Here is a 12,848-nt window from a genome sequence, read left to right on the forward strand (position 1 = left end):
ATGCCTGACTGCACAACCGGAAGGCCCCGCCCCGCACTTGGACTTATTCTCACAGTCACACTCTGGTGTTGCTGGCTTCATACATTATTTTCTCTCACATTTGGTGTGGGGTGTTGGCTTTGGAGGTTGGCAGCAAGGATTTCTACACGCTTTCTCATTGAATTACCTCTGCAAACTTGAGACTTGTGCTACTCATTGGATGAGCAATAGAAGGAAGAAAATAAATGTGCTACCCGGCCCTAAAGAGCACCTGCTTAGCCTCTCTGAGCAACTGGGCACGACAAACAAACTGTAGCCAAGAAAGAAAGGTTGTTCACATGAAGAGAGTGTTTGAGGAAAGAACTGGTGTGCAGGGTAAGCCCAGAGAATTCTGGCCAACCTCTCTGCATGCGAGATGTATTTGCTGGCTTTGAACCTGCCTCTCTGTGGAAAAGTGAGGCAATGAGGACTTGGAACTTACTATCCTTTAGTGATTATAAATGCTAGTCAGGCTGGGGATGTAGCTAATTTAGTAGAATATGTCCCTAGCATGCCCAGAGCCATCCCCAGCACTGCATCCACGAGGCATGGTAGTTCGCGGCCATATTCCTGACATCCAGGATGGGAGACCGAAGGCCCAGAAGTTCATTGTCATCCTTGGATATAAACTGAGTTCGAAGCTAGCCTGGGTTATTTAAACAATCTCAAAGATTGTTTAAATGATCCAGGCTTTTCAAAAAAAATATCTTTGACATTTCTTCCTTCACTGACAATATAAAAATGATTGAGCTTGTGGTGTGTTGTATAAGCAGACGTATAGTCAGCTGGGAAGCTAGAAGTTTTCTAGGCAATAACTAGCTGGGGAAAAAAAACAGAAGGTTCCAATAGTACTGATATCTACCATTGGCGATCTGTGTGCTGGGAAGGAAAGAAAGCCGTGCTTCCAACGTGGCTTGGGATCTTTCGTGAGTACGAAACTGTATGGAAGTTAAAGCTGTGGTATTTGAGAAACATTCTCAAACTGGGGGACAAATTCCCTGCTGGGAGATCTGGGAATGCTCGTCCTTGAATCTATTACAGCTGGGTAACTCTTCAGTATTTCAGTAGTTGTCATAGGCTTTGCATACAAATTAAAATATCTTAATAAGAAATATGAAAAACTTTGAGACCAAGAACTTCAAATTATCCATGTTATTTTGGGCTCGGAAGAATAGGCTTTATGGTTAAGGGATGTTGGGAATTCTATACTGTTGCTCAAATGTGTGACTTACTAATTTATACTGTTTATACCTGTTTGGCTTGCATATTTTTCCCACAAATGTAATAATAGTACAAGTAATTGGTGTGAGGCATAAAATGTGAAATAAACGTTGAAAGCTTTAGCTAGAGGGCTGTTGTCTCTCTCTTCCAAAGCCTGTGGCTTACACGTGAATGCCTGAAAGAGTGTGCCCATTCAGGGTGTAGATTTGACAGCGACTTGAGTAAGCTCTCACTATTAGACTCTGTGCTTAATTAGCATTTCATTAAAAATACAAGTTCATAATTTCAGAAATTTCATGCCCATGGATAAAGTCGATCTAGCATGTATGCTTTATTTAATCGGATCATTGTCTTATTCAATGACCACAGATAGAAACATGTATCTATCTGATAGATCAGCAGTTATTTTGTTCTCATTTTTCTATATTAACAAAGGGTTCTCTTTATGTATCGTACAAGATAAGGCTATGATACCTTTCTTACATTCTGATAAAAAGCTGCTTGCTGTGTAACTGCTTCTTAAGTTTGCTGTTTTATTTCAAGGCTTCTGAGGACAAGCTTGTATGTACTTCAGGCTGCAGAGCTCAGAACTTCCTGCATGGACACAAATGAGGTGAGAGCACTTAGAGCCACACTGGTGTCATCGCTGATAAAAGAGAAAGCAGAGTCCTCTCTGCTCACAGCATTTCAAGTGCTTCATGCGCATACCACACAGGTGTTTGGCTCAGGCTTACTGTGTTTCTTTTCGTGATTAGGAGATGCTATAAATAAAGCCCAGGTTGAATGATGAAAATCTGAAGTTTCCCCCAAATTTCTTGCTTAAATCAGATTGCGTTCACCCAGGCATTTCTGGAAGTTTGAACAAATGCATTCCTTTATGATGGTGTTTATGTTACTTTCAGATTGTGAGTTGCTAAATTCAGAGGTTGCATCGGGTAACTGAAATTAAAATTTGCCCCTAATTTCAATGTTGTCACCATTGTCTTAAAATGGTGCTTATTGTCACACAGGTTATTTATCATTCAACATGCAATTGTCAGCTATGAAATAACTCAGGATGCAAATAGGTGAAGGGAGTGTATATGAGTGTTTATGCAACCTTGGAAATGCTAAATAAGACTGTGTTCATATCCCCGAGAGGAAGATAATAATTTTACCACTGAGAAATCCGCCTGTCTCTGCTTCCCAAGTGCTGGGATTAGAAGCGTGTACCACCACCACTGCCTGGCTACCACCTGACTCTCAACCTGCTACCCTATTTACCTATTTAAATATTTTAAAACTTGCAAGGGAAAGGTTAATATTTTGATCATCGATGTTTTGAAATAAGTTAAGGTCTTATTTGAATATCCAACTGCAAGATGTGGAAAATTTAAGAATATCCAACAAAAAAAAATGGATTTTTTCCATTCTCCCCCTTCTTTCTCTTATTATCTGCATTCTAGGTACAGATAGTCTATATAATTCTCAGATAAGAAGGATAAATGGTCAGGCTACTGAATCTAAAAGATAAAGGTTGTGGCTCTCTACAAGTGTCAAAGGACAATTTATCAAACACCAGGGAAAGCTCTGTGTGTTTGTTAATGACTTTGCATGGGCTTAGGTGTCTGAAGCTCAAAGAGGCACAAACAGGATCATTTAAAAGTAGGCAGTGAAGCTAACTTCCAGTAGGACTGCATCTGAGAATCTTGACAGTTGGAGAAAGTAAGGATACACCATTGTGAATGATGTCCACTTGGTGCTGCCTGGGAAGCACACACCACAGCCTTCATCACTGTTGGTAAGATTGAATGTCCATGATCCCAGCGCTTGAAGATAAGAGTTCATTGTAACTAATCTGATATCTTAAAATAGACTATCATGAAGATCAGTGTAAAAAGATGAGAATCTATTTTTAAGTGCTTTCAGGATTAAAAAAAAATCAGCCCATCTTCCTCAGTTTATCAGCCTTGACTGAGAAGAACAAGACTTCTTAATTCTTAATCTAATTTTACTATCTGTTATTTAATCATATAGTTTTATCCTATGTCTGAGGGAAAGTGTGCATTCATTGCTATCAGGCTCTACATTTTTTCCCTAGTCTTCATCTAAGACACAATTCACCCCAGAATAATCCTGTATCTTTAGTAATGTACCAAGATGGAAATTGCCACCTGAGGGAGATAACAGAAAATGTACTATCTAACTTGATTTTCAATATGAAGTCTTTTGATCAATGTTTGTCCTAGTTTGCTTTCTATTGCTGTGGAGGAAGAAAGAGAGAGAGAGAGAGAGAGAGAGAGAGAGAGAGAGACAGAGAGACAGAGAGACAGAGAGACAGAGACAGAGAGAGAAGGGAGGGAGGGATGGAGGAGGGGACAGAAGGAAACAATGAAGAAAGAAACCAATAGCAACAGAGGAGAGGGTTTATTTGGCTTACATGGCAACAATCTATTATTCTTTAGGACCCCTTGGCAGCAGAGAACGGTTGAGGCAGAAACAGCAGTAATAGCAGAAACAGCTACTTACTGGCTTGCTATTCTGTATTTTCTTAGACTGAATTATTATACAACAAGGAACTTAGATCCAAATTTTTATATCCAAGGGTTCCACTGCTTATACTTTCATTTCACAATCAATAACCAATAAAATTTCCCCATAGACATGCGTATGGCCAATCGGAGCGTCATCTTCTCAACTGAGGTTCTCCTTTCCAGGATGACCCTTGCTTGTATTGAGCTGACCAAGAAAAAAAAATAGAAATAAAGAAAAGAGAAAAATTCAATCCAGCAGTCAAAGATTTTAAGAGTCACTAAGGTTTTTAACCACTGAGCAATATACAATTGTGAAAAGTACCACCTCTTCATCATCCAGTCTTTGCTTGAGAGCCGTCTAGGTTGTTTCCAGTTTCTGGCTGGAATGAATAAAGCTGCTATGGACATAGTTGAGCAGGTGTTCTTCTGCTGTAATACAGTGTAAGCCCTAGAGAAGAATCAACCAGGAGTAGTGGGAAAAAGTCAAATAATTTCTAATGGTATTCTGTTATACTCATTGATCGATGCCTCTCCCAGTTGTCATCAGAGAGCTTTCATTTAGCAATTGACGGAATCAGATACATAGACCCACGGCCAAACATTGGGTGGAGCTTGGGGAATCCTGTTGAAGATGGGGAGGAAGAATGGTAGGAGCCAGAGGGGTCAATGACATCTAAGAAAATCCAGAGAATCAACTAATATGGCCTCATAAGAGCTTACAGAGACTGAGCCACCAACCAGGGATCCTAAAAAGGACTGGCATAGACCTTTCACACATATGTTACAGTTGTGTGGCTTGGTCTTCCTGTGGGAGTCCTAACAGTAGGGCAAAAGCTGTCTCTAAATTTTTGCCTACTTTTAGTAGACTTTCCTCCTAGTGGGTTGTCCTATCCAGTCTTAATAGTAGAGGAGGTGCCTAGTCTTACTGCTACTTGATATTCCTTGACTGGTTGATATCCATGGGAAATCTGCCCATGGATATCTGAAGAGAAATGGAGGAGGAGTGAATGAGAACTGTGGTGGAAGAAGAGACATGGGGGTGGGGACTTCGAGAAAATAATGGATGGAGAACTGCCAGGGTCTGGATGTAAAGATAAAGAAACAAACAATGAAATATTTGCTAAAGTTGAGAAGCACTATTTTCTTGATTAGATGTGAATTTGACCAATGCTTTTTATTATCATGGGTATAATTCCAACTGTAATTCTCAACCAAAACTTTATTCTGATTTGGGCAATGTGTTCTCTGTCTACAGTTCTAGAGTTCAGTCTCTGAGGTAGGAGGACAGCTGTAAACTTAGTGAGTTTCAGGCCAGATAGGACTACAGAGATACAGTCTCTCTTGTTCTTTCTCCTGCTCTCCTCTCTATTCTAAAATATATAATGATCATATAATATCAGCACAATTAGTATTTTATCACTGTTGACTACAATAACTATTCATCAATTATATTTCTAAGTCACAAACAATGTCTATTTAGAAATTTTACTTGTAAGCATAGTCAGTACAGCAGTGAAATCAATTCACTGAGTTATAATACATATTATATATTATATATATAATATTATATATTATAATATATTGTAATAATATAATGTTGTACTGGCAATAAATAAAGCAAACACACTATATAGGAAGGTACCATGTGCTATATTGTGTATGATTGACACAATGAGACAATCAGAGTGTATTTTTTGTTGTTTTGTTTTTGTTCTTTTGATTTTTGACAAAAACTTTGGTATGGTGTGCATACAGACCCATACCCAGCATGGCTGCCCTCCGAGAGGCCCGACAATCACCTGACTGAGACAGAAGCAGATAGTTACATACAACAAATGGACAGTAGCTGGAGAAACCCTGTCGTTGAATTAGGGAAAGGCTGGAAGAAGCTGAGGAGGAGGGTGATCCCATAGGAAGACCGGTAGTCTCAGCTAATCCAGACCTCTAAGATCTCTCAGACACTGATTCCCCAACAGGGCAGTATACACTAGCTGGTCTGAGGTCCCTACACATATACAGCAGAGTACTGCCTGATCTGGCCTCAGTCAGAGAGAAGGTACCTAACCCACAAGAGACTTGAGGTCCCAGGGAGTGGGGAGGCCTGGCTAGGAGAGGGATGGGGGCATCCTCTTGGAGATGGGGATGGGGTGGGGGAGGAGAGTAGGATGAGGAACTGTTGGAGGGAGGGCAGCAGACTAAGAGGGGGACAACGACTGGACTATAAAAAAAAGGTAACAATAATTTAAGAAACAAAAAACAAGAGACTGAAGGAAAGGCCATCCAAAGACTGTTCCACCTGGGGATTTATTTCATATATAGTACCCAAACCTCGACACTATTGTGGATGCCAAGAAATGCTTGCTGAAGGGAGCCTGATATGGCTGACTCCTGAAAGGTCCTGCCAGAGCCTTGCAAATACAGAGGTGGATTCTTGAAGCCAACCATTGGACTGATCACAGGGTCCTCAGTGGAAGAGTGAAAGAGAACTGAAGGAGCTGAAGGGGTTTGCAACCTCATAGGAAGAACAACAATATCAACCAACCAGACACCCCAGAGCTCCCAGGGACTAAGCCATCAATCAAGGAAGACACATGGCTCCAGCTGCAGATGGAGAGGAGAATTACCTTTTCAGGCACCAACGGGAGGAGAGGTCCTTGGTCCTATGAAGGCTGGATAGATGCCCCATTGTAGGTGAATTGAGGGTGGGGAGGTAGGACTGGGTTGGGTGGAAGAACACCCTCAAAGAAGCATGGGGAGGAATGATAGGAGAGGGGATTTCTGGGAGCTGGGGAAACCGGGAAATGGGATAACATTTGAAATGTAAATAAAGAAAATATCCAATAAAAAAAAACAAACAAACAAACAAACCCCAAAATGGTGAACTTTAAAAGGATGACTAGTACAGATATGTGGAGGGCAGCATCTCCAGTGCATCAAACAGCAAGACTGTGAGAAAGAGCAGAGCTACTGTGAGTGAGTCCTCAGGGGAGAAATGGCCTGATCATGAGAGAGCTGCCTCTTCATCAAGGCCCACGGTTATACATTCAACCATATCCTCCCCTCCAGTACTTTTATCCTTGACTGGGTTGATTTTGGTAGTATAAACATGCCCAGGATCTGTTAATCCTGTTATCTCTACTTTAAAATTATTAGATCCTCCAAGTTAGCATGTTCCTAGACTTGTACTAATATTCTCTCTACTCACCTGAAGGAAAAGAAAAGAATGTCCTGGGTTTGTGCCTTTGGATAGCTCTGTGGATGACATATGGCAGAAGACAGCAGAATAAGGAAGCATGATGCTTGGATGTCAGTCATACCTGTGAGGGTAGCTAGGTACCCAGAGTTAAAAGTCTTTGGTAGTGGTCTTATGCTGGAGACCTGAATCGGATATAGGAGAAAGAAAATGTTGATTCATGTAAGGTATTTATTAGTAAAATTTACATTGAGAAAAGGAATATCCCAGAAAGAACAATTGTGGGCGATAAAGCAATCAGTGTTGTATTATTAGTAAGGATTTCCATAACATTGAAATGGAAATGTCATGTTTTCATATACATATAGGGACCCTTAGTTCAAGGAAGAAGGTCCAGTTGAGCAAGTTTATTGCAAACCATCCAGAAGTTGAAATGAAGAATGAAGAGAGAGTGGCCTGAGAAAGGAGGGCTTCTGGGAAGTCGAATTTTAAACCTACGAGCTAGGCTGGGGAGAGGGAGATGACCCAGTGTGAAAGGAATGCCCTGCAGAAGTATGAGGAAGAATCCTCAGCACCCATGCACAGCTGGCTCAGCTTGGAGAGACTACAATCCAAGTGCTCTTAAGAGAATCCACGGCAGTTTATTGGCACCTAGCTTGTTAGTCAGAATGACCAAGAAACCCTGCCTCAAGTCTCCAGAGGTTGTCCACAGACCTCCAAACTTGAGCCATGACATGTGGGACATGCCCACACTCAAAAAAGATGAATTTGCATGTTCCTACAAGCTTCTTGGACACATGATGATGGAGGGGGTAAGTGTAGTCAATGTATAATAAAAATATGAAAGGTCTGAAACCAAGGCTAGACTATGTTAGGTGCTTTCAAATGCATGGATATCTGGAGTGGAGAGCTTACCTCACCTGCCCAAGTTCAGTTTCCAACACTGGGGACCTTGGTGGAGACTAACAGAGACATTGCCTTATATACATGAAACTATCCAACATAGTAGCTTTGGTGTGGGATGTTCACTGATTTGGGGCATAAAACTAATATAAACCCAGATTTAAGGGAAAGCAGAAAATGAAGTGCACGTTTTTTGCAATACATTCTATTGCCTTAATAAAATCACTGCTTATGTTAAATACTAAATACCCTACATACATTGCAAATTTCTCCATTTAGATAGCTCGTTCTTATATAAATGTTAAGTCTTCCTTTTCTTGTTTATTAATAGTTTGAAGTGTCTGTCATTAGCATCCTTGTTCCTATTAAACATTTTCATGTTATTTGTCACATGTTTTCTTGCCATAAAGTATTTCTTCTGGATTTTGCTAAAATACTCATATCCATCCCTATCTGTAAGACAGTTGTAATCACAACATATTATATTTTATTTATGTACTGTGGGAGTAGGGCGGTACACATGACATAGGTCATATGTGATATCCTTTTTGGTGTAGGTTCCTTCCATCCACTAGAGGGTCCTGGAATTGAAATCAACTTGTCAGGCTTGCTGGCAGGCACCATTACCTGCTAAGAAATCCTCTCAGCAGTGTGAGTTATACTGTTTAATATGGGTGGCATGTTGATGGATTTAATGCCACTTTATCTATTTCCCTTTAGTGCAAATGAATCTTCTAATTTTCCTAAAAAGCCAGAAATAGCTTGCACGAAACTAAGCATAACATTTTCTGGCACAAACCACCTTTTCATTTTCCTGGTGTTATTAATAGCAATTTCATAACACCTTCAAGAATGTAAGATTCTGAAAACTTTTTTTAAAAAAGATAAAATAACCCCCCCCCCTTATAGACTCTCAAAATGCACACAAATATCAGCATAGGTGTGCAAAATAGTAAGTAGCCTGTCATGAGCTTACTCTATTCTGATTTAAAATTTGAACAAATTGAAATTCTTTAAAACTATTCTCACCCTGAGAATCTGAAATATATTTCAAAGAGCAAAAGTGTGCATTTTTAGCTATCCAGTGTTCTCTGTTCTAAGAATAAATCCGCCTACAGTGTTATCATGCTGCAGACTAAAGATTACATTTGGTAGTAACTTAAGTAGTAAAATTTAATTCAAATATTCAGAGGCATGCACACGTTTATTATTCCAGCTATTTAATTTTTCTCAGGTGCACACATAATTAATTAATCTTCTGGCCTTCTTCTGTGATGATTTGCTTAAAAAGGTGGAATTATTAATAAAGAGTATTTCCTTGTCTTTAGCATATTTAGGGCAAAGACCTAATGTTTGAGATAGTCAAACTAACTTTAGTTCATGGCAGGCCTAAAAGAGCAGGAAATATGCCCTAGATATTCCATGTCAGGTAAAAATTGAGAAAGCATTGGAAAAAATTGCTAAGAAAGAAAAAAGACACCTAAGCACACAGTGAATTTTTACAAGGGCATCATTCAAATACTGAGATAAAGAAAGAGAGAAGATAATAAGGAAATAATCATTAATAATATATCGAGGAGTATCAGTGTTTCAACATGAATGTGAACAGCCTCAAATCACTTAACACCATGAAATTTTCTAGCTTGATCCAAGAAAATAATTAGTAGTATCTAAAAGAAACATGAATTTCATAAATATACATTGCTAAATGCTTGTTAGGGTCATGTTGCTATGTCTACACAGACAGACTGATTTTTACACAGTGCTTATAAGTTGAAATGAAACTGGTTTAAAATTTTATAGCCTCTAGTTTGGAATAAGGTATCCTCAATCATTCACTGTCCCCATCCCCTACCCCCCATCCCCCATGAACACTCTTCACCCCATGCCTGCCCCATGAGTGAATTGAACTTTTAACAGCAACAACACAAGAGAAGTGCCACAGACACCTTGTGATAGCAACTGTGCTGCAAATGTAACTTTGGTGTGTCCAATGAAACAAGGGTGCTACTAGCTGGATCGTGACCCACTACAACCGTTCCCATATGCTCTTTACTATGAGATGGTAGGAAATCCCCAACTTCTTTTAGTGATGGAAAAGTTAGCACCTTTTTGTTTTACATATTTTAGGAAAATAAATGAATAAGACACAATTTTCAGATGCTGGTCCTGATATAACCACCACCACCACCTCCTCCTTCTTCCTCCTCTTCCTCCTCTTCCTCCTCCCCCTTTGTACTAGCTAGTTTTGTATGTCACAGACTGGAGTTATCACAGAGAAAGGAGCTTCAGTTGGGGAAGTACCTCCATGAGATCCAGCTGTGGGGCATTTTCTCAATTAGTGATCAAGGGGGGAGAGTCCGTTGTGGGTGGTGCCATCCCTGGACTGGTATTCCTAGGTTCTATAAGAGAGCAGGCTGAGCAAGCCAGGGGAAGCAAGCCAGTAAGAAACATCCCTCCATTGCCTCTGCATCAGCTCCTGCTTCCTGACCTGCTTGAGTTCCAGTCCTGACTTCCTTTAGTGATGAACTGCAACGTGGAAGTGTAAGCTGAATAAACCCTTTCCTCCCCAACTTGCTTCTTGGTCATGATGTTTGTGCAGGAATAGAAACCCTGACTAAGACACCCTTCTCCTCCTTTTCTTCCCCTCCACTTCCCTCATCTCCTTCTCCACTTCTTCCACTTTCTCCTCCATTTCCTCCTCCTCGTCTTCCTCATCCACTTCATGATTTCTCCTCTTCCTTCTCTTACACTTCCTCTTCTTCCTCCTCTTCCTCCTCTGCCTCGTCATCATCATCCTCTTCCTCCTTCATCTCATCCTCATCTTCTCCCTCTTTCTCTTCCTCCTCCTCTTCCTCCTCGTTGTCCTCCTCCTCTTCTCCTCCTCTTCTACATCTTCCTCCTTTTCCTCCTTCACCATCACGGCGACAACTCCTTTTGTCCCTTCTCCTCTGTTCTTTCTCCTCCTGTTCCTTTGTTCTCCCTCTTTCTCCTTTTTTTCCCTTCTCCCCCTTCTTGGTAGTGGCTCTGTAGTGGCCCATGCTCTTCTTCACTCACTCTGTGTCCAAGAATGACCTTGAAATTACACCCTCTTATCTGCCCCTCCCCCACTATGGGCATGGGCACATTTCCGAAGTCTACATCCTTACATAATGTCTTCCTAGAGAAGAAACTGCCTCGTGAGTGCCTTGTGGATGGCCATGGGCCTCAGATATTCAGGCTGTGACATATGCTCTGCCATCAATTGTCACATTACCATATTTCCTTGGATTGGTGTTAGTTTATAGTTTTCTTCTCTTTAGTTTTATCCTGCCTGGGTTTTCTCATTGAAAGCAGTTTCCTGTGTTATGTTATTTCATTGAAGTTTTGTTCATAATTTTTGGGATGTTGAGGATTTGACAATAGGTATATGTACCATTTACACATTCTAGCAAAGAGCTTCAACCCCGTGTTTCAGGCCCTGAAACATGTCTTTACAGATAGAAAGTTTCATTCAACTGGACAATATGCTACCTTGTGTTGATGTTAATAGATTCTTCACACAACTAATGGTGACTCATATTTGCATATTTGTATCTGACCTATTTTAATATTACTTCTTATTCTTATCCGTTTGTCTGTCTAAAGTGATTTTCTACCCATTTATGTTTAATGATTATTCTATATGAATTCTTGTCACTGTTTATTATCTGTTAAGCTTCATAAAATATTTCATCTGCTATGGTGGTTCTTTAGATATATATTTCTAAAGCCAGTTACATAATGACACAACTTCTTGAATAGTATAGAATTCACATGAGGAAATTTTCTTACTTTCTCCCCATCATCTTTGTGACCCTGTTGCTAATCATTTACTTTAACCAACTATAATCACTGAATATGTTTTGCTATCACTATGTCAAGCTGCTGTCATGTAAATTAACAGGATTAAATTAATAATAGAAATATATACATACATTTTTTTACATACTGATTGTTAGTTTACATTAAGTAAATCTTTCTCTGATTCCTTCATGACTTTTTACAGAATTAAGTAACTGATCTTTATCATATATTTTCCCAAAAAACTTTTCAGCATTTTTTTAGGTGAAATCTACTTTAATTAATTTCTTGTTCAGTTTTGGAAGGGGGTATTTATGCCTCATGAAAGTTGTTGAATTTTTTCTGTATGCAAATATGTAGCTGTGTATTTTCTTTCTTATAATATTTATTTTTAATTGTGTGATTTTTCATTTATTAAATTTACATTTTTGTGTGTATGTTTGTGTTAAAATGTGTGAAAAATGTATGTGTCCATGCCCACAGAGAAAAGAATGGTGTTAGAACCTGACTCTTGTGCTTTGTAAGTGCTGGGATGCAAAGTCCAGCCATCTGAAAGATCAGTTTATACACGTCATGGCCAAACTATTTCTGCAGCCTCTAAGTACTTTGGAGTCTTTTATGTAATTTACATATTACGTCTATTTTCACTTATCTTTCACTAATTTCATATTCTATGGTTCCATGATCAATATCTAACATTCAGAAATAACAATTAGATTTTTTGATGTCTTCATTTGTAATACTTAAAGATTATACCAGTTTTACTTAATGTAACAGGTTTTCTAGTTTTGATTACAGTCTACATCTTATATGAATGTATTTGTTAGAACCATTGAACCTTTTGTCTTTAATGTACCATCAAAAATTTTTACAAATATTTGTTCCTTTAGATTTATTACTGTTTAGATAGAGAACTGTATTCTTTGTATTTTTCAAACTATCATTTAAATATCAGACAAATGTGGTTTTGCTTTTATTATAAAATTATCAGCATTCATCAAATGTTTTCTTTTACATTTATTTTGTAAATGTTGACTCAAAGTATCTTATTTGCCACAGTCAGAATTGTAGGATACTAAAAAAAATTCACTTAATTGTAAAAACCAATTTTGTAACATCTTGGACTTTTAATGAGGAAAATCATCTTTTTTAATCATTTCCTTTTTTTAAAAAACCTC

The sequence above is a fragment of the Apodemus sylvaticus genome, chromosome 2 (assembly GCF_947179515.1).
Source record: "Apodemus sylvaticus chromosome 2, mApoSyl1.1, whole genome shotgun sequence".
In the NCBI taxonomy this organism is placed as follows: Eukaryota; Metazoa; Chordata; class Mammalia; order Rodentia; family Muridae; genus Apodemus; species Apodemus sylvaticus.